Source organism: Phaenicophaeus curvirostris, chromosome 4, assembly GCF_032191515.1.
Source record: "Phaenicophaeus curvirostris isolate KB17595 chromosome 4, BPBGC_Pcur_1.0, whole genome shotgun sequence".
In the NCBI taxonomy this organism is placed as follows: domain Eukaryota; kingdom Metazoa; phylum Chordata; class Aves; order Cuculiformes; family Cuculidae; genus Phaenicophaeus; species Phaenicophaeus curvirostris.
Window position 1 is genome coordinate 58,152,358 of NC_091395.1, and position 19,801 is coordinate 58,172,158.

Genomic DNA, 19,801 nt, shown 5'->3' on the forward strand with positions numbered 1-19,801 from the left:
CATAAAGCATGAAATTGCTTGTGTTCAAATAATGGATGAATGTTAGCTGACTTTACCTGCAAGTGTTGACCAGCTGTACCATGCCCACCGAGTGGAATATCTACAGAAAAAAACCACAATACTCACTTTCTGCTGCCATAGTGATACAGTGATTAATATTTTTATAAAATTTTAGGATGGTTTCCAAACAAAATTCCTGCAGAAGAGGAAAGGTAGGCTTTGTTTTCTAATGTTTATAAGAATACAATGCAGGAAATTTTCTATAGTACATTTCATACATTCAGTGTCTACCTTAACAGGTACATATGGCCAAATGGATTCCACCTGAACAGAAAACAAAGATGACAAAATTATTTTCATTAGTCTGTGTTACAGAAAAACTAAGCTAAAGCAACAAGCAAGCCAAGAACAAGCAAGACAAGAGTTCAGTCAGTAAAACGTAAGAATATGCATACTGACATGCCTTTGATTAAGTAACTTCAGCACATTTAGTTGCAGTTCTGAATAGAGTCAAATGAAAACTTGCAATTTCTCAGCAATTTAATCTATTCCAGAGACTGCATGAGTATAATGTGGCAGTTGCTATAGTAACCACATTTTTCCTTGGAACTCAGAGTAGATACATGTGTAAGCGATTTCTCCATCTCAGTAAGCTACTGTGATGCTATGATGCTGCAGCAGTAACTCTAACCCAGAAACCTAACAGTCAGTAGTTATGTGAAATATATTTAATATTTTCCAAAATAACTCTTTCTGAACGCTTAATTCTACCTTGTGCTGTTCTGATTTTGCACCCTTTCATAAAGCCATTAGAAGACAATTCAGAGAAAGAAAAACATTTGAACAATTGCAAAAAAAGTGGTAAATATATCAATTTATAAATTATAAATTATATTTAAATTATAATTTCCATGTAAAATATATAAAAATACATCCACATTTATTCGTAGTTTTTCTTCTTAGGACGTTCTTTGAAGAATACTTAGCAGCAAAGGATCCCAGAGAATTTGAAATTCTGTATTTAAAAAAATCACTACTTATTAAAGGTTCCTGCAAAGAATTTTTATTTTTGCTTCACTTTTTCACTGAATTCACTGTTAATCAAAATAGACCAGAATCAAAACTGTGTTGGTAATTTATACCTTTGCAAATGCTTTTGCAGAATCTGCTGGTTTGATGTCTGTCTTTTTGTTATAAAAATTGCAAGTATCATTCCAATTGCATTTCATTGCAAAAGACTAAATCTGCTAAATTTGCCAGACATGGAAAGGTACAGTAATATAGGAACAAGAAAACACATATTTTTATGTTCATCAATACATCAGCCTATTATTAAGCCAAAATGTAGGGGACTATGAGCTAAAAGGAACAATCTGAATACACAGTGTCAGGAACTTCATGGAAGCTGAATGACCACAGCTCCAAGTGGAAAGAATGGGAATTGACGTCAGTGGAATTATAAGAGCTTCTAGAAGCTATGAATTTGACCTCAAGGGGACCTAATACCTCTTTTCCATCTTTAATTCCTGTTTGACAGTTCCAACACAACCAAAATATTTACTCCTCTTTACAATTAAACTAAACAAATAAGCTGTATAGAAATGACCATTTAATGCATTGAGGCAATTTCCTATGTAAGAATTGTCAAAAAAAATTATTTTATGATAGTAAATGTACCTTTCACATTGGCTGTGACTGTTTGTTACAAAACACTGCGTCTGACACAAGTAATGCCTTCTTTTATACAATAGTAACCTGCCTGATGGTGCCAGTACCCATCAGGGAGTGGGAAATAGGGTCTTGGTGTCCTCCTCAGGCCCAGATTATCCCTATCACTGGCAGATCCCTTCTAGGAGAGTAGTGGGCATTTTACCACTCCTGTTTCAACCAGACTGGTCCACAGGAAATAAATCAAGATGTACTGGTAGGCAGAAGGAGGAAAATGTCATTCTACTATTCATGTTTTCATATCCTGTGCGTAACCCAGCTGAAATGATAATGAAAGCAGGTTAATCTGGTGACTGTAGCTTCACCGTGGGCTTCTGTACAGGGTGCTCCAAATAAAGATGTGCACTGGGGTGGATGTTATCCAAGCCTTATGAGCTTTATTGGCTCTCAGTGTGCAGACACATCTGGATTCTTTGGTATCCTGAAAGTAGCCGCAGAAGCTCCACGTGTCATTTGTGTCACAATACTGAGCAAAAAGATGCTTCAATGCCTTTAGAGGTCTCTAATTTTAATTCTTCCCTCTGCAAAAATGAAGGTGTTAGCGATGTCAAAAATAATAATATATTTCACAGATTTACAGCAAGGACTGATTAGTTAATATTTATGCAGATAGCAAGTAATTTTGGTAGGATACAAGATTAAGTCTGGAGCCAAAATAAAGCCTCAGGAAATTTTTCTGCTTATGGAAAAGGAGAGTGTACAGATCTTGTGCAATGTGACACTGTTAGTTCCCAATGAGTGATGGTAAGACAGAAGTTTTTTCCTGTGAGGAAGGCTGGCTGTGCACCTTCACCTAGTAGCATTCTGAATTAAATTGCATTTTGCAATCTACTTATATGTGCAGTGCAAAGGGCAGATATTTCTTATGTTTCTCAACCATAGCAAACCACCTATCATCTTTTTCCATTTGATTTACTGTATAACAGCTTCTAACTTCACCAGACCTTGTAATAATTTCCTTGAAGCAAATTTGCTATTTCTTATCTAATCCAAATAACATTAATTGTTTACTATACTTCCGTATCATACTTAAAATATGAAGCCACTATCGTCAAGAGTATTTTGATTTCCATGTAGACAGCACTGTTTCTTGCTATGAAATTTGCATTCAGCAAGCTGCCAGTTTCCATTACTCAAAGTTAAATTTCAAATTCCATTTTGCTACTCTTTCTCTCATTTGGGATATTTCCCTCCTGTTCTTCTTCTAGCTCCTTTCTCCTACTTCCAGTATACATTTGTCTATTCAAGTTTGAAAAACAACATAACAGAAAAAAATTCCTTTTTTCTTGCAAAGAATTCTGGAATATTGACAGATGAGTTAAACTGGAGTTGTCAGAAGATTTGTTTTCAGCTTGAACCCTGGTCAGTTTTTCTCTTGACTTAAAATAGTATTTCTATAACTCAGGTCATTGTGGTAAGTCTACTAGGAAATTACAGTCACTGTCCTAACACAGCTTAAGTGCTCATAAATGGATTTCTTCTGTGTCCTTCCTAAATTAAATTAAAGTGTAATGATTTATAGTATTACCATGTGACAATAGTCAGTATATTGAATTTTACGTTATTCATTAAGCTCAAAAGATTTTATTTATATTGCTTTGTTTTTTAGAAGCATGTGTTGACCTTCACCAATAATATTATGTCACCATAATGGATTCCACATGTAAATTGCAACTCCATCCATAATACAGCTTTCCCTAGCATGCCCAGTTTTAGTCAAATAAATATTCTCACTAAAGCAAATACACTGTAGTTCCTGTTAATCTTGAAGATGGATTAAAGATTCAGATTCTTTGAATGTTAATCTTTTCACCCCATTCTGCTAATATTTTCTGAAGTGTCAGAGCTCACATGCATTAAAGTACTTAGACTCCATCATGGAACCAAGGGGCTTGTATGATGTGAGTTTAACGGTATTTAGGACTTTACCCCATCTCAAAAGTGACCTAGGAACACAGATCAAATTCATGAGGCTTTGGGAGAAAAACTTTTGGTTCTACCTTCTTTCAAATTCATAGAAATATAAAACAAGTTGATTTCTAACTATTTAAAAGCAACTGTGATAGAGATGTAGATCTTCACCTTGGAAATCAGGAAATTGTCAAACAGATAATTTCATATTTTAGCAGAAAGAAGAGAAAAAATTAAGAATAGAAGGAAAAGAAAGGCAGGACAGAATAGTATACACAATAATTACATTGACGTTAATACTTTTTCACTAAGAGGACATGATTGTCAAGCTACTTGTTGCAGTGCTTTCAATCTGCTACTGAATTTTCTCAGTTTGCAAGCACAGTCAATGTAGATTTAATAAAGATGAATCCGTTCTAGGATCCAGTGCAAGTCAAAAATTAAATACCATTGAAGTTTTTCTCTCTCTCCTCTCAGAATGAATACAATGTGCTAGCAACTGAACACAAAAGCTACCATACTCAGGTCTACCTGTTATAGGGAGGCCTTAAAAAGTTACCACCAGCCTGGGAATCTAATACTGAATTTCTCTAACTTCCTTAGCATAACATTTTCAACTTTTTTATGAACAGAGGGTGGGGCAGGTTATGTAGGGTTTGTTTTTTTCCCTTCTAAACAGCTGGGTGAATGTTGCTGGGGTGGGGGGGGTATAATTTCTAACTTCTGCTCGCTTTATAAAACTATATATGTTACAACATAACTCCAAGTAAGTGAAACAAGGACTATGGGTATGATGATGTTTTTACAGAAGTTCTACTTTACTTAGGATGATATTCTTAGTTAATCTGCATGCAAATTGCCTCACAACTGAAATCATGTCCTATGGGATCAAACTGACTTATGGGGAACCCAAACACATACAGAGCAAGTACATCTTAACATTTTTGCTTTGCTTGAATAATACAATGGTTTCAGTCAACACCATCCTTTATACCTTTTGGAATGATCTCTTTGCCACTTGATGATCATTAAGAGTCTAATATGATTTATATGATCTTTACACCATGAATCTAACACTAGTGTTTAGGACGTCTTCAAGGAACAGAGAAGAGCATTAAGAACAGCAAGTCTTATTCTGATGTAACTGCACTTGTTTCAAAATATCTCATGATGTTTATTTCAATAGACTTCATCCCAGCATGACCTCGGTTAGATGATATCAGAATACACCCTTATCATAAAAGGTTTTGATTTAATTTTTTCTGAGTTTATTTTTCCAGTATTGATATAGAATGATGATCAGCATATACATAACTGCTAACAAATAAAAAAAAGAGGTATTATTTTTTAAACTGACACAAGATTTACTTTCAGATTGATGTTTAGAGACTACATTGACCTAAACCTTATGATTGTGACAGCTTGCTAAATCTAATTGGCTCATTTTTTTCTTCATCACCATAAGGTTTCTGATTTCTCATTTTATTTTTTATTCAGCAGGCTCCTGATTTTCCTCCACCACTTGCTAATAGCTAGAACAATGTTTCCCACATTGGAAACAGGAAAAAAAGGAACATGGAGAGAAAAGAAAGAGAATCAGGTTCTGGTCTCCCTAAAATCACCTTTGAGACCTTTCAGTATTGGAAGCATAAGAAAACCATGAATTTACCCATCCTTCTGGTAGCACATGAGAACTCCCTCTCAACATTAGAGCTACTTTAATTTCTGAGGATGGTTTAGGTGATATTATGCAACAAGGTATCATAGAATCATAGAATCATAGAATGGTTTGGGTTAAAAGGGACCTTAAAGATCATCTAATTCCACCTCCCTCCCATGGGCAGGGTCACCTCCCCCTAGAACAAGCTGCCCAAGGCCACATGCAATCTGGTGTTGAATGCTTCCAGGGAGGGGGCAGCCACAACTTCCCTGAACAACCTATGCCACTGTCTCACCACCCTCAGCAAGAAGAATTTCTTCCTAATGTCTAATCTAAATCTTTCCCTCTCCAATTCAAAGCCATTACCCCTCATCCTATCACTATATGCCTTTATAAAAAATTCACTCCCTAGCTTTCCTGTAGGCCCCCTTCAGGTACTGGAACACTGCTACAAGGAATCCTCAAAGCCTTCTCTTCTCCAGGCTGAAGAACCCCAACTCTCTGAGCCTGTTCTCATAGCAAAGGGCTCCAGACCTCTGATCATCTTCATGGCCCTCCTCTGGACTCGTTCAAACAGTTTCATAACCTTCTTATGTTGGGGATTCCAGAACTGGACACAGTACTCCAGGTGGGGTCTCACAAAAGCAGAGCAGAGGGGCAGAATCACCTCCCTCAAACTGCTGCCCGTGCTTCTGATCCAGCCAAGGATATGGTTGGCTTTCTGAGCTGTGAACACACATTGCCAGCTTGTGTTGAGCTTCTTATCAATCAGCACCCCCGAGTCCTTCTCCACAGGGCTGCTCTCAATCACATCATCCCCCATCTTGTATTGAAGCCATGAAAAGGGTCACTGGAACAGGCTGCCCAGGGAGGTGGTTGAGTCACCATCCCTGGAGGTATTTAAAAGATGGGTGGATGAGGTGCTCAAGGACATGGTTTAGTGGTTGACAGGAATGATTAGACTGGATGATCCTGGAGGTCTTTTCCAACCTAGTGATTCTGTGATTCTGTGATTCTGTGACCCAGGTGCAGGACCTTGTATTTGGCCTTGTTGAACCTCATGGTGTTCACACAGGCCCACTTCTCCAGTTTGTCCAACTTCACCATTATGCTTCCCCATGACAACATGTAATCATGTTTTGCATATGATCCTGCAGAAGGTGCACAAATTGGGCTACAAAACTCTATCTCAGCCATCTTACACACTAGATGTCTCTCCTACTGATCACCACATTTACAAGCTTCTCAACAGCTTTCTGCAAGAGAAAGTTTTCCACAACCAAGTGCAGCTCAAAACACCTTCAAAGGATTCATCAGTTCCAGGACTCCAGAAATCTATGCTATTGGAATAAATAGACTTGTTTCTTGTTGGCAAAAATGCATAGATTCTACAGGATCCTATTTTGATTAATAAATTTCAGCCTTCTGAGACAGAAGACAGGAAGAAAGAATAAAAGAAAGCTCCAATGATCCAAGAGGAAATGGCTAGAGACCTGCTTGATCAATTAGGCATTCGCGAGTCTGGGGGCCAGATGGGATTCACCCAAGGGTATTAAGGTAGCCAGCAGAAGTGCTTGCCAAACCCCTTTCCATCATCTACCAGCAGTCCTGGCTGACTAGGGAAGTTCCACTTCACTGGAGGCTGGCAAATGTTACACCTATTTACAAAAAGGGTCAGAGGGAGGATCCAGAGAACTACAGGCCTGTCAGACTAACCTTGGCACCAGGGAAGGTCAAGAGTAGGTCACCTTGAGCATTGTCACAGAGTGCACACAAGACAACCAGGAGATCAGGCCCAGTCAGCATGGGTTTATGAAAGACAGGTCTTGCCAAACTAACCTGACCACCTTCTATGACAGTGACCCACTTAATGGATGAGGGAAAGGCTGTGGTTATAGTATACCTGGACCTTACTAAAGCCTTTGACACCATTTCTCACAGTATTCTACTTGAGAAACTGGCTTCCACTGGCCTGGACAGGTGCACCCTCTGCTAGGTAAAAAACTGGCTGGCTGGATGGGCCTAAAGAGTGGTGGTAAATGGAGCTACATCCAGTTGGAGGTCAGTCACAAGTGGTGTTCCCTGGGGCTCAGTGCTGGATCCAGTTCTGTTCCATATCTTTGTCAATGATCTGGAAGAGGGGGTAGAATGTACCTTTAGTAAGTTTGTAGATAACACTAAACTGTGAGGAAGTGTTGACCTGCTTGAGGTTAAGGAGGCTCTACAAAGGGATCTGAACAGGCTACATTGATGGGCTGAGACCAACAGGATGGGGTTCAACAAGGCCAAGTGCCGACTCTTGCACTTGGGGCACAACAAACCCACACAGCTCTACAGGCTTGGGGAATAGTGGCTGGAAAGCTGCCTGGCAGAGAAGGACCTGGGGGTGTTGGTTGACAGATGTCTGAATACAAGTCAGCATAGTGCCCAGGTGGCCAAGAAGACCAAGGGCATCTTGGCTGGTATCAGAAACGGCATGGCCAGAAGGACCAGGGAAGTGATTCTGCCTCTGCACTTGGCATTGATGAGGTCACACCCTGAACACTAGGTTCAGTTTTGGGCATCTCACTACAAGAAAGACATTGAGCATGTCCCGAGAAGGGCAACAAAGTTGGTGAAAGGGCTGGAGAACAAATCTTATGAGGAGTGACTGAGGGAACTGGGGTTTAGCCTGGAAAAATGGAGGCTGAGGGGAGACCTCATCACTGCCTACAACTACCAAAAAAAGCAGGCTGCAGCAAAGTGGCTGTTGGTCTCTTCTCCCAAGTGACAGGCAATAGGATGAGAGGGAATAGACTGAAGTTGCACCAAGGGAAGTTCAGATTAGACGATAGGAAAAATTTCTTCACTGAAAGGGTTTTCAAGCACTGGAACAGGCTGCCCAGGGAGGTGGCTGAGTCACCATCCCTGGAGGTATTTAAAAGATGAAGTACTTAAGCATATGATTTTGTATTGGACAGGTACAGTTCAACTCAATGACCTTAAAGGTCTTTTCCAACCTAGTGATTCTATGACTCTATAATTCAGTTCTAAGCTGAGATATACTGCTTTAAAGTTGATGGTTAAAAATGGCAATTATTGTTGCACCAAACTTATAAATATAATGCAATCACCCAATAATATACCAATTATCATTGACTATGCAATTAGTTTTAAAGTCCTTCTCCTATGCTACAGACCAGTATAGCAAAAATGTCTGCATACACTTCTAAGAAATACTGTTAAAACCTATAAAGCCATTACTACGACTGGAAAATATTTTTAACTTCACTTATTCAGTGTTTCTTTTCCAATGAGTTTCCTTGGGGAAATGCAACTTTTCTTTGTGGACAGAAGTGCAATAATGTAGCTTTAACACTAACTGGGATTTAACTCTTTGAAACAAAAAGATTGTCTTTGGTATGCCAGTTTCATAATTGTGGCTGTCAAATCTGAGCTGCTGCCTGAGAAAGGAAAAGCAGAGACATGAGAGAAATAATACAGCTTTTTTCAATCAAAAAGTCAGGTTCAGTTTCATTTAGCGACATCTCCTTTCTCCTCACATACTTTACATTGCCAATTTACATCATGAGCAGCAGACATTCTGACATATTTGTATCCTGTGTAAAAATTCTGGACATTCCTCTTTTTCTGCACAACTGCACAAACATACAAACACGCACACAAACAGAATAATCAAAACACTTAAAAATCAAAGTGATGTGTAAACAGACACTTTAAATTCTAAAAAAATCTGTCATCAGAACAGGATTCTGGAACTTTTCATACTGCTGTACTTCACATGTGACAGAACATTTACAGAATACATAGAATATTGAATTTCCCATGAAACCGTTAAAGTTAGAATACACTTACATGTATTGACTTGAAATATTAGTTGCAATTGCTTAAAATACACTGGTTTCTTTGTGTTTATATGTTTTCACGAAATAGTCGCATTATACCAATGGTTGCTATGTATAACCACACCCAACAGCAGTCGTTTACTGTCAGCTTCTTAGGTGCATATCTGTAGTGCAGGGTCTTGAAAGAAATACTTGGCTAGCACAGATATCACACACAATACTACCGCGTTTACTACTGCACTCACTTTAATCTTATATTGCCTGCTGAGAAACACTCATTAACCTTGAAATTGCCACACTAAAACAGCTACATTGCTTTCAGGATCTTTGATAGTATGCTCAATCATAACTATAATATCCCTATTCAGTGCTATTTTGTGTCATGCAAACATCATCTGGAAGGACACTTCAAGAATTAATGGCATTGTTAATTTTGGGCAGTTACATTCATCATATTGCAAGGCCAAATTTTACCTTCTTCAGCAAATGTCACTCCTTGATATCACTCTACATTTTCCTGGACTTAAATCATCTTATAATTTATCTCAAATATTTCTCTTGATAGCATATCGAGGAGCTTTGCAACCATCACCTTTCTCAGATAACTTCCTTAAACTTCAAAATTATGCCTATTTCACTGATGGAGAGTAAATAGGACCCTCTCCATGTGCAAGATAATCCCCCAAGTATTATAGCTCTTCTCAAACACTTAATTATCACTTTAAAGCCCTCTTGAAGAGTCAGGTGAATTCTGAAGTGTTCTGTTTGCAGAAGATGATTCATTTTAACTATTTTCTGAATTATTTAAACAATCCTTAATCTACACTACTGCACCACCTGACTTATATATATCTAGTTTATGTGATAACCCTTTCCATCACAGCTTCAAAAAATACTTAACAGTACCTATGAAGTGTTGTCCAAGGCATGTTTATTAGCTTGTTTTGTTTCCTTTGGTAATTCTTTCACTGTTGACCAGCCAGTAAAAGTAAGGAGAGATGTCAGGGTTTTCTCTTCCATATAACTTCTATTAAAATATGCAGCAGGGTAGAGGACAGTTTCTATTAACTTCTCCATTTATGAAAAGGCTGTGCTATATAAATATATAACAAATGCTGTTTTATGTTGAATATTCTTTACCAGAATGAACATAATATGCTATTCATAATATTGCAAGCAGAAGTATAAATCTAAAATTGTGGCATAGTATTTTTATATATTTAGTGAGTGATCACTAAGAGAAATAGATTAGAATTTCCCAGACTGAATAGTTCTGATGAAAGATCTATAGTGAAGTGCCAATACAGACAACTTGCAGGCTGACAGGCAACATATTCAATACTTCTTGTTGCTTTGTGGCTTCTCGGCAATATATGAATGCAACATCACCAGTCAAGAGAGCAAAATCTGCTGATCACAGACTGTGACAACATAAGGCAGTCAAACATTTCAGCATCTGCTCTGGTTTTGTATGGCTGCTGAGGGTGATGTGTTAGGCTACATCTCCCCCTTGCTCACCAAAGAGAGTCAACAGAGTGACATCTATGGAGGACAACAGGGAAGTTAATCTGCATGCAATCTCCACTGACATCCAACAAACACGTCACAAAATCCCAGATGACAAATTTCATTGACTTTCTGTTCAATTTCAATCTTTTGTGGTCTTACAGAACTTAAAATACCATCTACCCATGGGATACACTGGAAAATCCTCTTTTGGATTCCCAGTTGCTATTGCTACACCCAGAAAGCTCCTGATTCATGGCAGTTACTGAAAACCACAGATCATTTTGCATGATTTTTGCCGTGACGCAGATCTGAAAGTTGACAGAAAAATCTCAATCCCACATAGTTTTCACTGATCTGATAAAAGCCACTGTCATATTAAGCTGACTTGGGCTGTGGAGCTTCACAGAAAGAGTATTAAGGTGTAAGAAATGGGGTCCCTTGAAAAGAACCAAAGAACAGCACACCAGTGGGGAAAGCATATCTGTTAGAGGATGCACTGTGAACTGATTATTAAAGCTTGCTGAGGCTATCCCAAAGAACACAATCTAAATGCTTCAGTAAAGTAATAACTCAGGGAGTAATAATGTTGTACTGATTCTAATACCCTCTAGGTAAAATGGTGTTCTATCTGATTTACAGTACTCAGAGGAAAAAAGCTTATATTTCTGAATCTTTCTAAGGTATTCCAAACAGTTTCTGATCTCAAGAGAATCATGAAGAAAGGAAAGCGTTTCTAGAAACACCAGCTTCTCTTTCAATTCTTAGTTTGCTTCCTAATTTGTCAAGAGATTAGATGGGTTTCTGTTGTCACGGAAAGAAATGTGATTTGGAGTTCAAAACAAAAAATTCTTTGAAGCAGAAGAATCAGCTCCATAATTTACACCAAAAAAAATCAGTTTTAATTATATTTCATTTCTGTTTACAAGAAGAAATATTTACTTCACTTTAGTAAATTATATTTGTGCAAGCCAAACATCATTACATGACACTGAATAACTCAGAAAATTAATTTCATAGCACTGACTAAATTAAGGGAATAATATCACCAGAATTTGAAATACATTTTTTCCTCTATTGATACTTTTTTTTTTATTCTATCCTTGCTGAACTTTTTGTTCATTCTGTATTCAGGTCGTGTCAAATACAAGAACAGAATGGACCTGTGAGTAAATGCACTCTAACAAGCTAAGATGAGACGCTCCATCACTTTTTGATGAAATATTCAAACACACTGCCCACTGGTATCAACTTATTCATGACTGATTTAAATAATACACTCAAAAATATGCTTTAATCTTCCATAGAATAAGTCTTAAAAATTTAAAACCAAAATCACTGTTTAAAGAATTGAGCTAGCAGACATTTCAGTCATCATTTACTTGACCATACCTTTCCTGCCATTGAAGTGGCTGGTTTTGTTAAAGAACATACAACTGCAAGTGTAAGGCAGTTTATGATCTAGAGTCAAAAAATTGTGAGCTATTGAATGTCTTGGTGGGTGAATGTCATTACCCTTCACATTAAAAAAAAAAAAAAGTCAAGTTCTTCCCAATTATTTTTCACTTTTGAAGAACTTGCCAACAAAACTGAAAAGAATATGTGTCCTTAACCTGTTTTCTGCCACATTAAGCATTTTTCTTTAAAGTTCGAACAAGGATATTTAGAATAGCTACTGATTCAAAATCATATGCCTGACTTTGAATACTCTTCTGCCATTCACGTTTTTTGTAATATATACTTGGCATACATAATAACTATCTTACTTCAGGTTTAATTAATGCCAATAAAAAAATATGGGCATAAAGGATTAGAACATATGGACAACAGACATACATACAGAAATAATTCTTCAAGCAGCCTTTATTCTCTATGAAATATTTCCATTTTAATGAGAATTTTTGACTCCTTTTTTTTTTATTCAGTCCTTTTTTCCCCCAAACTACAGTCAAAACAGAGAGCAGTTAATTGTGAAATTCACTGTGACCCTGGGAGAAACTGAATAGATGTTGCTTGTCAATTTATCAATGAATATGTTAGTTTTGCCAAACTCTATTTCTCTTTTTATTTAGTTGGATGACCAGAAAAAAAAAATAGCAACATTAAACCATTAATTTCTGAGAACAATAAATTAACACTTACCTGCCTCCATTAGATCCCTGGTATGTATCTGTGGTTCCTTCCTAGCTGTAAGTTTTCTGCAAGAATTAATCAAATTAACATTAACAATTATTCAAGTATGAAGCTGACAGAGAGTAATTTGCAAGTTATGACTCCATCCCATGAGTCTCATCTGCTCACTGATTTATTAAAATTTCATGGAAAAGACAATAGGGTCTTGCTATACTAAGCTCCATAAAACTCAACATCGTCTCCCTTAGAATGTTTGTCATAACCATTCATTTTGTATTTAGTAGTATTTTTTTTAAAAAAATTCAAAGAGAGGAATTACAAGCAAAACCAGGAAAAAACATTTCAGAAACAAATTAAAAGCAAGGGTGTTAAAACCAAAGGAATCCTATAGGTTTACAGAGCTTTTCACTTCTACATTTGCCAGCTAGTTCAGGGCAGCATTGACCAAAAGCTGTTTACCCAGAACAATTGCACTTAGAATGCGAAATCAATTGGCAGTCTCATTCAGTTCTCATTCAAATACTCAGAAATACTGTCACATAGCTAGTGTCCGTGCTAGTAGCAGATGCAGAGAAATCAAGGTCTGAACAGGTAGGAGTCAAACCTGACTGATTCCTAAAAATTATCACCACATAACCAAATTAAAACAGTCTGAGTGAAAAGGTTGGTCTTCCAATTTTGTCAAGCAGCCTCACAGACATTAACTCTTTTTCAGGTTTAAATTACAAAACCTTTTGAAAGGCTCTTATCCTAATTTTTTGCATATTCCAGTTATATGAGATGATTTTTTAAAAATATACTCTCTCTAGCTATCAATATTGCTTCATTTATATACAGTCATTACAGATACAATAACATTAATGCCTGCAATAGATAAAAAGGATATTGTCAGAAAGTATATGGAGTTCTTTGCTTTGGCTATACCATATTCTGTTGGTTAAAATGGACTCCATTTTCCAAATCCTAAGCACAGAGTTTGCTTATACTGCAACTATGAAAAAGCAGCTCTACAACCTATATCTTCATGGATTTGGGTTGTATTTTCTGTCTAGGGAACAAAGACACGTACACATCTTGTGAAAGGCATAACAATAACAACAGAAATACTCTAAGCATGCCTTTCTGAAAAACCCATTGCAGATGTAAAAGAAAAGTGCTACTTTTTAATTTTATCTGACTGTGTCTTCTTTGTGTACTAAACTCTCAACTATACTTAAAACCATGTTTTCAATTATATGATTAACTTTATGCGTTTGTGTAGCCCCATTGAGCATCACAGGATTACTCAAGCAGAGAAAAGTTTGTAGAATGACAGCTTAGACTTGTCGATAAGGGGTTTTTGAGTGAAAAAACCAGACTTTGTTTCACAGTTCTTTCCTTCATTGAAGACTATGTAGTTGCAAGTATGTCAGTTTTTTAATTAGAGTACATTATAAAATTGTAAAGATAATATTTCCCTGGAAACTGAGTGTTTTATCTCCATTCTGTAATTTTACAATGATAGAAATGTCACTGGCTCTACTAGAAGAATGGCCCTTCTGAATTGGTAACCATGAAAGCAATCATTGAACATTACTCTGAATCATAATAAAAGGAAGTAAATTATCCATTAAAATGAATAAGCCCCAAAGTTTCTCAGAATATACCAGAGAAATATGCACTGATTTTACAATTTCTGCAGAAACAAGAGTTTCACTTTCAGGAACTGCGTTTGCTTTCTTGTGGACAAAATATACACTACTGTTGGGGGGGGAGGTGGGGGGAAGTTATCTTGTGCAAGCAACTTAAATTCAACCATTTTTTCCCTTTAAAATTTGTACCATTTTTTAAACAGTCTCCAAGGAAGTAAATCAAATAATTATGTGGCAATAGAATATATTGCTTACAGTATTTTCCAACTTACTGATTCGACGTGAATATGCCCAGTAAAGAAACAGTGTCTATACCATAAATAGGAGCAATAAGAGTAAGCTGGAACAAAAGGAAAATTCCAGACTACTTTCATTGCCTCAAACTAATTTGAGAGGCTGCACAAATATTTAGCTACATAATTTTCTCAAAACCTGCTTCAAACTAAAGTCATATCCTATTCTTTCTTCATGCAACTAGGCAATTTTATCCTGATATAGAAGCATCACAATTTCTTTGATCTGAGTTCTGCCCCAATATACTAGCAAGAATTCTTTTGGGTCTCTATGTTTTCTTTTTATATGCTACTTGCAGTTTTATACATCCATGTATTACTGTGAATTCCAATTCAATCAATTTTCCTAGCATTATTAACTAAAACAGTTTGCTCAAAGCTTCATCAAGGACAGGCTGGATTAGGTTTCAAGCAACCTGATCTAGTGTAAGTTGTCTCTGCCCATGGCAAGGGGTTGGAACTGAATGATCTTTCACATCCCTTCCAACCCAAATCATTCTACGATTCTGTGATTAAAATCTGTTACAAATACTTTATTACAACAGCCAGAAATCACATCCATAAAGGGAACATACATAAAAAGTGGGAAGAACTTGTCTTTCAGTTAAAGCTCTAGACTGAAACTCAGAAGATATGTGTTTACTTCTGGCTTTCATGTATCTTTTGAGGGGTTTAATCCTTTTGTGACTGAGGTCTCCAAAAGTAATGCAATCTTTTATAGTTCTTATCTAGATGGTAAAGTTCTTTACATCCATGTTTTCTCTTTACTTTCCATATCTACAAAATTTGCAGGCCAAATGCTTACTTGGTCTTCCCAGATACTTCTGCAAGAAAAAAAAATTGTTTTTATTCTCAGAAACAACATACAATGACCATGTTCTCCTTACCTTCCATGTGAACTGACATTGTGGACAATTAATAAAATGTTTTGTTCCCAGAAGTTACTGGTTAAATTGCTCTTGCCTTCAATAAGGGGTATGATTTCATTGAACATGTTTACAAAAGATCAATTAACTGATTTTTTTCTATTTTGCTCTTCTCTTACTCTGCCTGCAGTAGCTACAGCACTATTATTTCTGCATCAGGAGAGTTTAGGCTTGCTTCTGCATGCACTGAGCCAAGTCTCTCAAGTGGTCCAGTGAGAACAGAACAAATCCATTGTCAAATTCAAGCTACAAAATTAACGATGGATTGTTATTAAGAGCTACATGCAGACATACAAGCACAAAACAGCCAACTCCATTTTCATTCTGAATGAAGGAATTGTGCCTATCAAAGCTACCCTAATGAGTAACAATTCACTTTGTCAATTAAAGCAAAAGTCAGAATCATTATAACCAACCATCATCATTAAGTGGTGGTGATCTTCAGACCGAGACAACGTGATCTTATCTGGATGCACCTCTAAAGTGATTAGGGACTTATTTGGTCATATAATGCAGACATTAGGCTGCTGTAATGACAGCCAAACATTTTGTTTTCAGTAAAGCAGCCTGCAGCCAAGCATCCAGTCTACAGTTTACAGGTGTCAATCTATTGACATGAAGTACATTTAGTGAGTACGTATGGGACAGTTCAGCTACACAATCACCTTCTGAAGACTGATGTATTCTAAGCACCTTTCAAGAGACTTTTGATTAGGAAAGGACATAATACAGTAGATGTTGTACAGCTTTCTTCTTCAGTAGCTTCCAATATGTAGCCATAGTCTTAGTGCTGTGTGCTCCCATGATATGAGAATCTGGTTGCTAAAATTCAAGGAAATAGCTTTCCATAACAACAGAAAAATGAAGTGAATGCTCACTTCACAGCAGAGTCTTGAATTTCAGAGTTTCATGATAGGCACAAAGTTCATGTTATATCCAAGACTGACTTTCAAATTAGAGCTTGTAGCTATTTCACTCATATATAATTAAACAAGACATATATTGAGCTTGTTAGTGAATGCTGTTCTCAACAACACCCATTACGAGAAAAGCTAATTATTTTTAACATGGCATGAATGTTAATGGATATCTCTGTAAATCCTTCACACATTTGCAAGAGATTACAGGTAGAACTTTATGAGCAGAGAAACAAATTCAGTCAAAGAAAGGCATCACAGTAGTGTCTGACATTAAGACAAAGAACAAGTCAGAGGACTTGGACTGTCCATGAGTCGTCTTTAACCACACCAGTATACTGTGGTGGATAATATCCCTAGAGACCTGCTGAAGGGCACAAAACTTCAAGTTTAGAGAAAAAGCACCAGTACAGCTCATTTTCCACATTTTCCAGCTGATTGGAATCCCTATTAGAAAAGGTCAGGCTTAATTTGACACAGTTGCATTCAGGAAGCCTGTGGTCCATCATAGTCCAGGTAAGATATTGAAAAATAAATTCTGTTTAACTCACCCAGTAGGAAATCATTCTATTATACTATGCATACAAAATACGTACTCAAGGGCATGTGGTTTTATTGCATAGCTACTGAATGTTAAGACCATGTAATAAATAAATGTTCCTAGAACACAAAAGGAAGAAGATATTTGAAAAATTACTGGCATTTTTTAGCATATATGACAGAGGAAAGTCTAGCAAAACTTAACAATAGGTATTATTACTGCAGCTGTCATATCAGGATTTTGATTTTTAATATCCATTTTAAGTAGTTCAGAGCTATTTTCTGAAATCCCTGTTATATAATTAGCTTTAAAAATTACTCAAGTCAGCATTTTGTCTTTAAGGCACAAATGGGAGATGAAAGTTTGAAATAATGCTGCCTATTCTTTACACAACTGATAAGCTGTGCCAATATTATTTTTGTTGTGGCAGCAGCTGCTTGCAGATGCCTGTAGAAGTGATTTAGGTCTCTGTCACATTCTAATAGAATCAGACACAGGCTTTAATAGTGTCTGTTCAACGTGTACAGTTTCTGGGTGATCCTACCAGAGCAGATAATTTCCTAGGAGCACACTGATTGTGCAATTACAGCATCATCATTATATGCATGGATTTTTTTTTCTCTTCATCTAGACCTACTTTTTTTTTAATATCTATCTTGTCCTTCATCCACCTCTTGTTGTTAGCTGCCTAGATTTAGCCACATAGATTTGATATGTTGTTGATTTGCAGCTAATACAGGAAGAAAAAAAAAAAACAATGAGAGAAATTGATTCCAAATAAAGGACTAAAGAGTAGTTCAAGTGAATACGTATTTTTCTGCAACTTTAAAGGTTGTCACTAAACACATTCAAAATCAAGTTTCCCTATGCTCTTGGGGATATCTGCACAATTCCTGATCTTGGGCAGCAACTTTAGTGACACCCCATACATCTTAATGGCCTCAAGCTCCGCCAGGGGAGGTTTAGGCTGAACATTAGGGAAAAATTTTTCACAGAAAGGGTCATTGGGCACTGGAACAGGCTGCCCAGGGAGGTGGTTGAGTCACCTTCCCTGGAGGTGTTTAAGGGACGGGTGGACAAGGTGCTGAGGGGCATGGTTTAGTGTTTGATAGGAATGGTTGGATTCTATGATCCAGTGGGTCTCTTCCAACCTGGTGATTCTATGATTCTATGATTCTGTGATCTTGCCCTGGCATCAGTAATGCAAGGCAGTTCCACAGGCTGTAATTCTCAATGTCGCAAAATATGTGACTGACATGGGCATGAGAATCTCATAGTGTAGACACATGGGACTATCTGTCCCATGTTAAAGGAGCAGAATGAAGGTAGGTAAGAACTGACGGCTGTGCTAAGGAAGAGTGCACTCTGCCTACAGTGACTTTCTGCATAAAGCAGTCTAACAAATCTCATTTTTCACATGCACTGCCACTAACTAATTGATGTTGTTCTACTTATTTCTTGTAGGAAACAATAATGTAGACAAAAGCACACTGAAAAAGGCCTGTAGGAACTGAGTTTTAATAGTTTTAAATGTGTGTTAACTCTCAGAGTGAAGGTATGTATCTCTAGGGTTTGACAGAAATTGTTTCAAATTATATCCAGCACATGTGCTTTATTCACAGACAGTTCTTTAAAAAACTTAACCATTTAAAATTTTTTTTTTTGCAAAATAATACCTATTGTCCAAAGAAAGTTAAGACAAGTGGGAAAATTCCTGTCACTCCAGACTGGCAGAATGGGAGCGAAGTGAAAACTGGGACAAGGGAATAAATCAGGTAGTCATTACTTTAAATAAATGCTGATCTGGTTAAAGAAACTGTTGAAGACAAATTAGGAGTGAGATTGAATGTCTCCTATCTGTGCAGTCAACCCATCAGCACCAGCAGAAGTTTCACTCAGAAGGAGTTCCTGAATGGAGTCTTATTGTCATGGGAATAACAACAAAGCACTAATGGCATTGCTTCATACCACTGGTCCATCAAAACATAGTATTTTGCTGTCCACCAGATTTAAAGCACTTTGCTCTACTATATAGAAAACTATTCTGATTCAAAGAGCAAGGTGTTTTTCAAATACATGTTTTCAATTGCAACAACTGCAAAAAAAATCACAGTATGGTAGCTGAAGTATAAAAGTATCAGCAGTTCTCTGGAAAAGTGTTGACTCCACATGACACCCCTACAGACTACACTGCAAAACTGATGACTTTGTACAAGAGCATAATGAAAAAACTTTTGTTTATAATCTAAAGATTCAGATTTAAAGCATTTTACCTCAATATAATCTATTACAACAGATACAAATAGGATACATTCCTTCAAAATGAAATCAGACATGTAGGCAAGATTAAGCAACATGATGAGAAGGATTATGAAAAATACACATATAGGAAAACAGAAATAGTCATATACCTCAGCTAGAACAACTAAAGTTAGATGTCCAATCTGCTTTAGTGGTCTTGAAAATCCTTAGGTACCTCTAAGCAACTAAATGCCTTTGAAAACATATCCCTCCATGCCTAACATTATTAGGAATCACTGGACTTGAAAGGCTAAAAGGACTCATTTTCACCTGTAATATACAGCTATTCATTTCAAGCAGAATTTGTATGATTCAACTATACAGCTCTCCAATCAAAGATCCCTCCACCATCAACAGAGGAAGATAAGACACCCATCATAAAATCTCCCATAAAGGATAAAGCACTCTC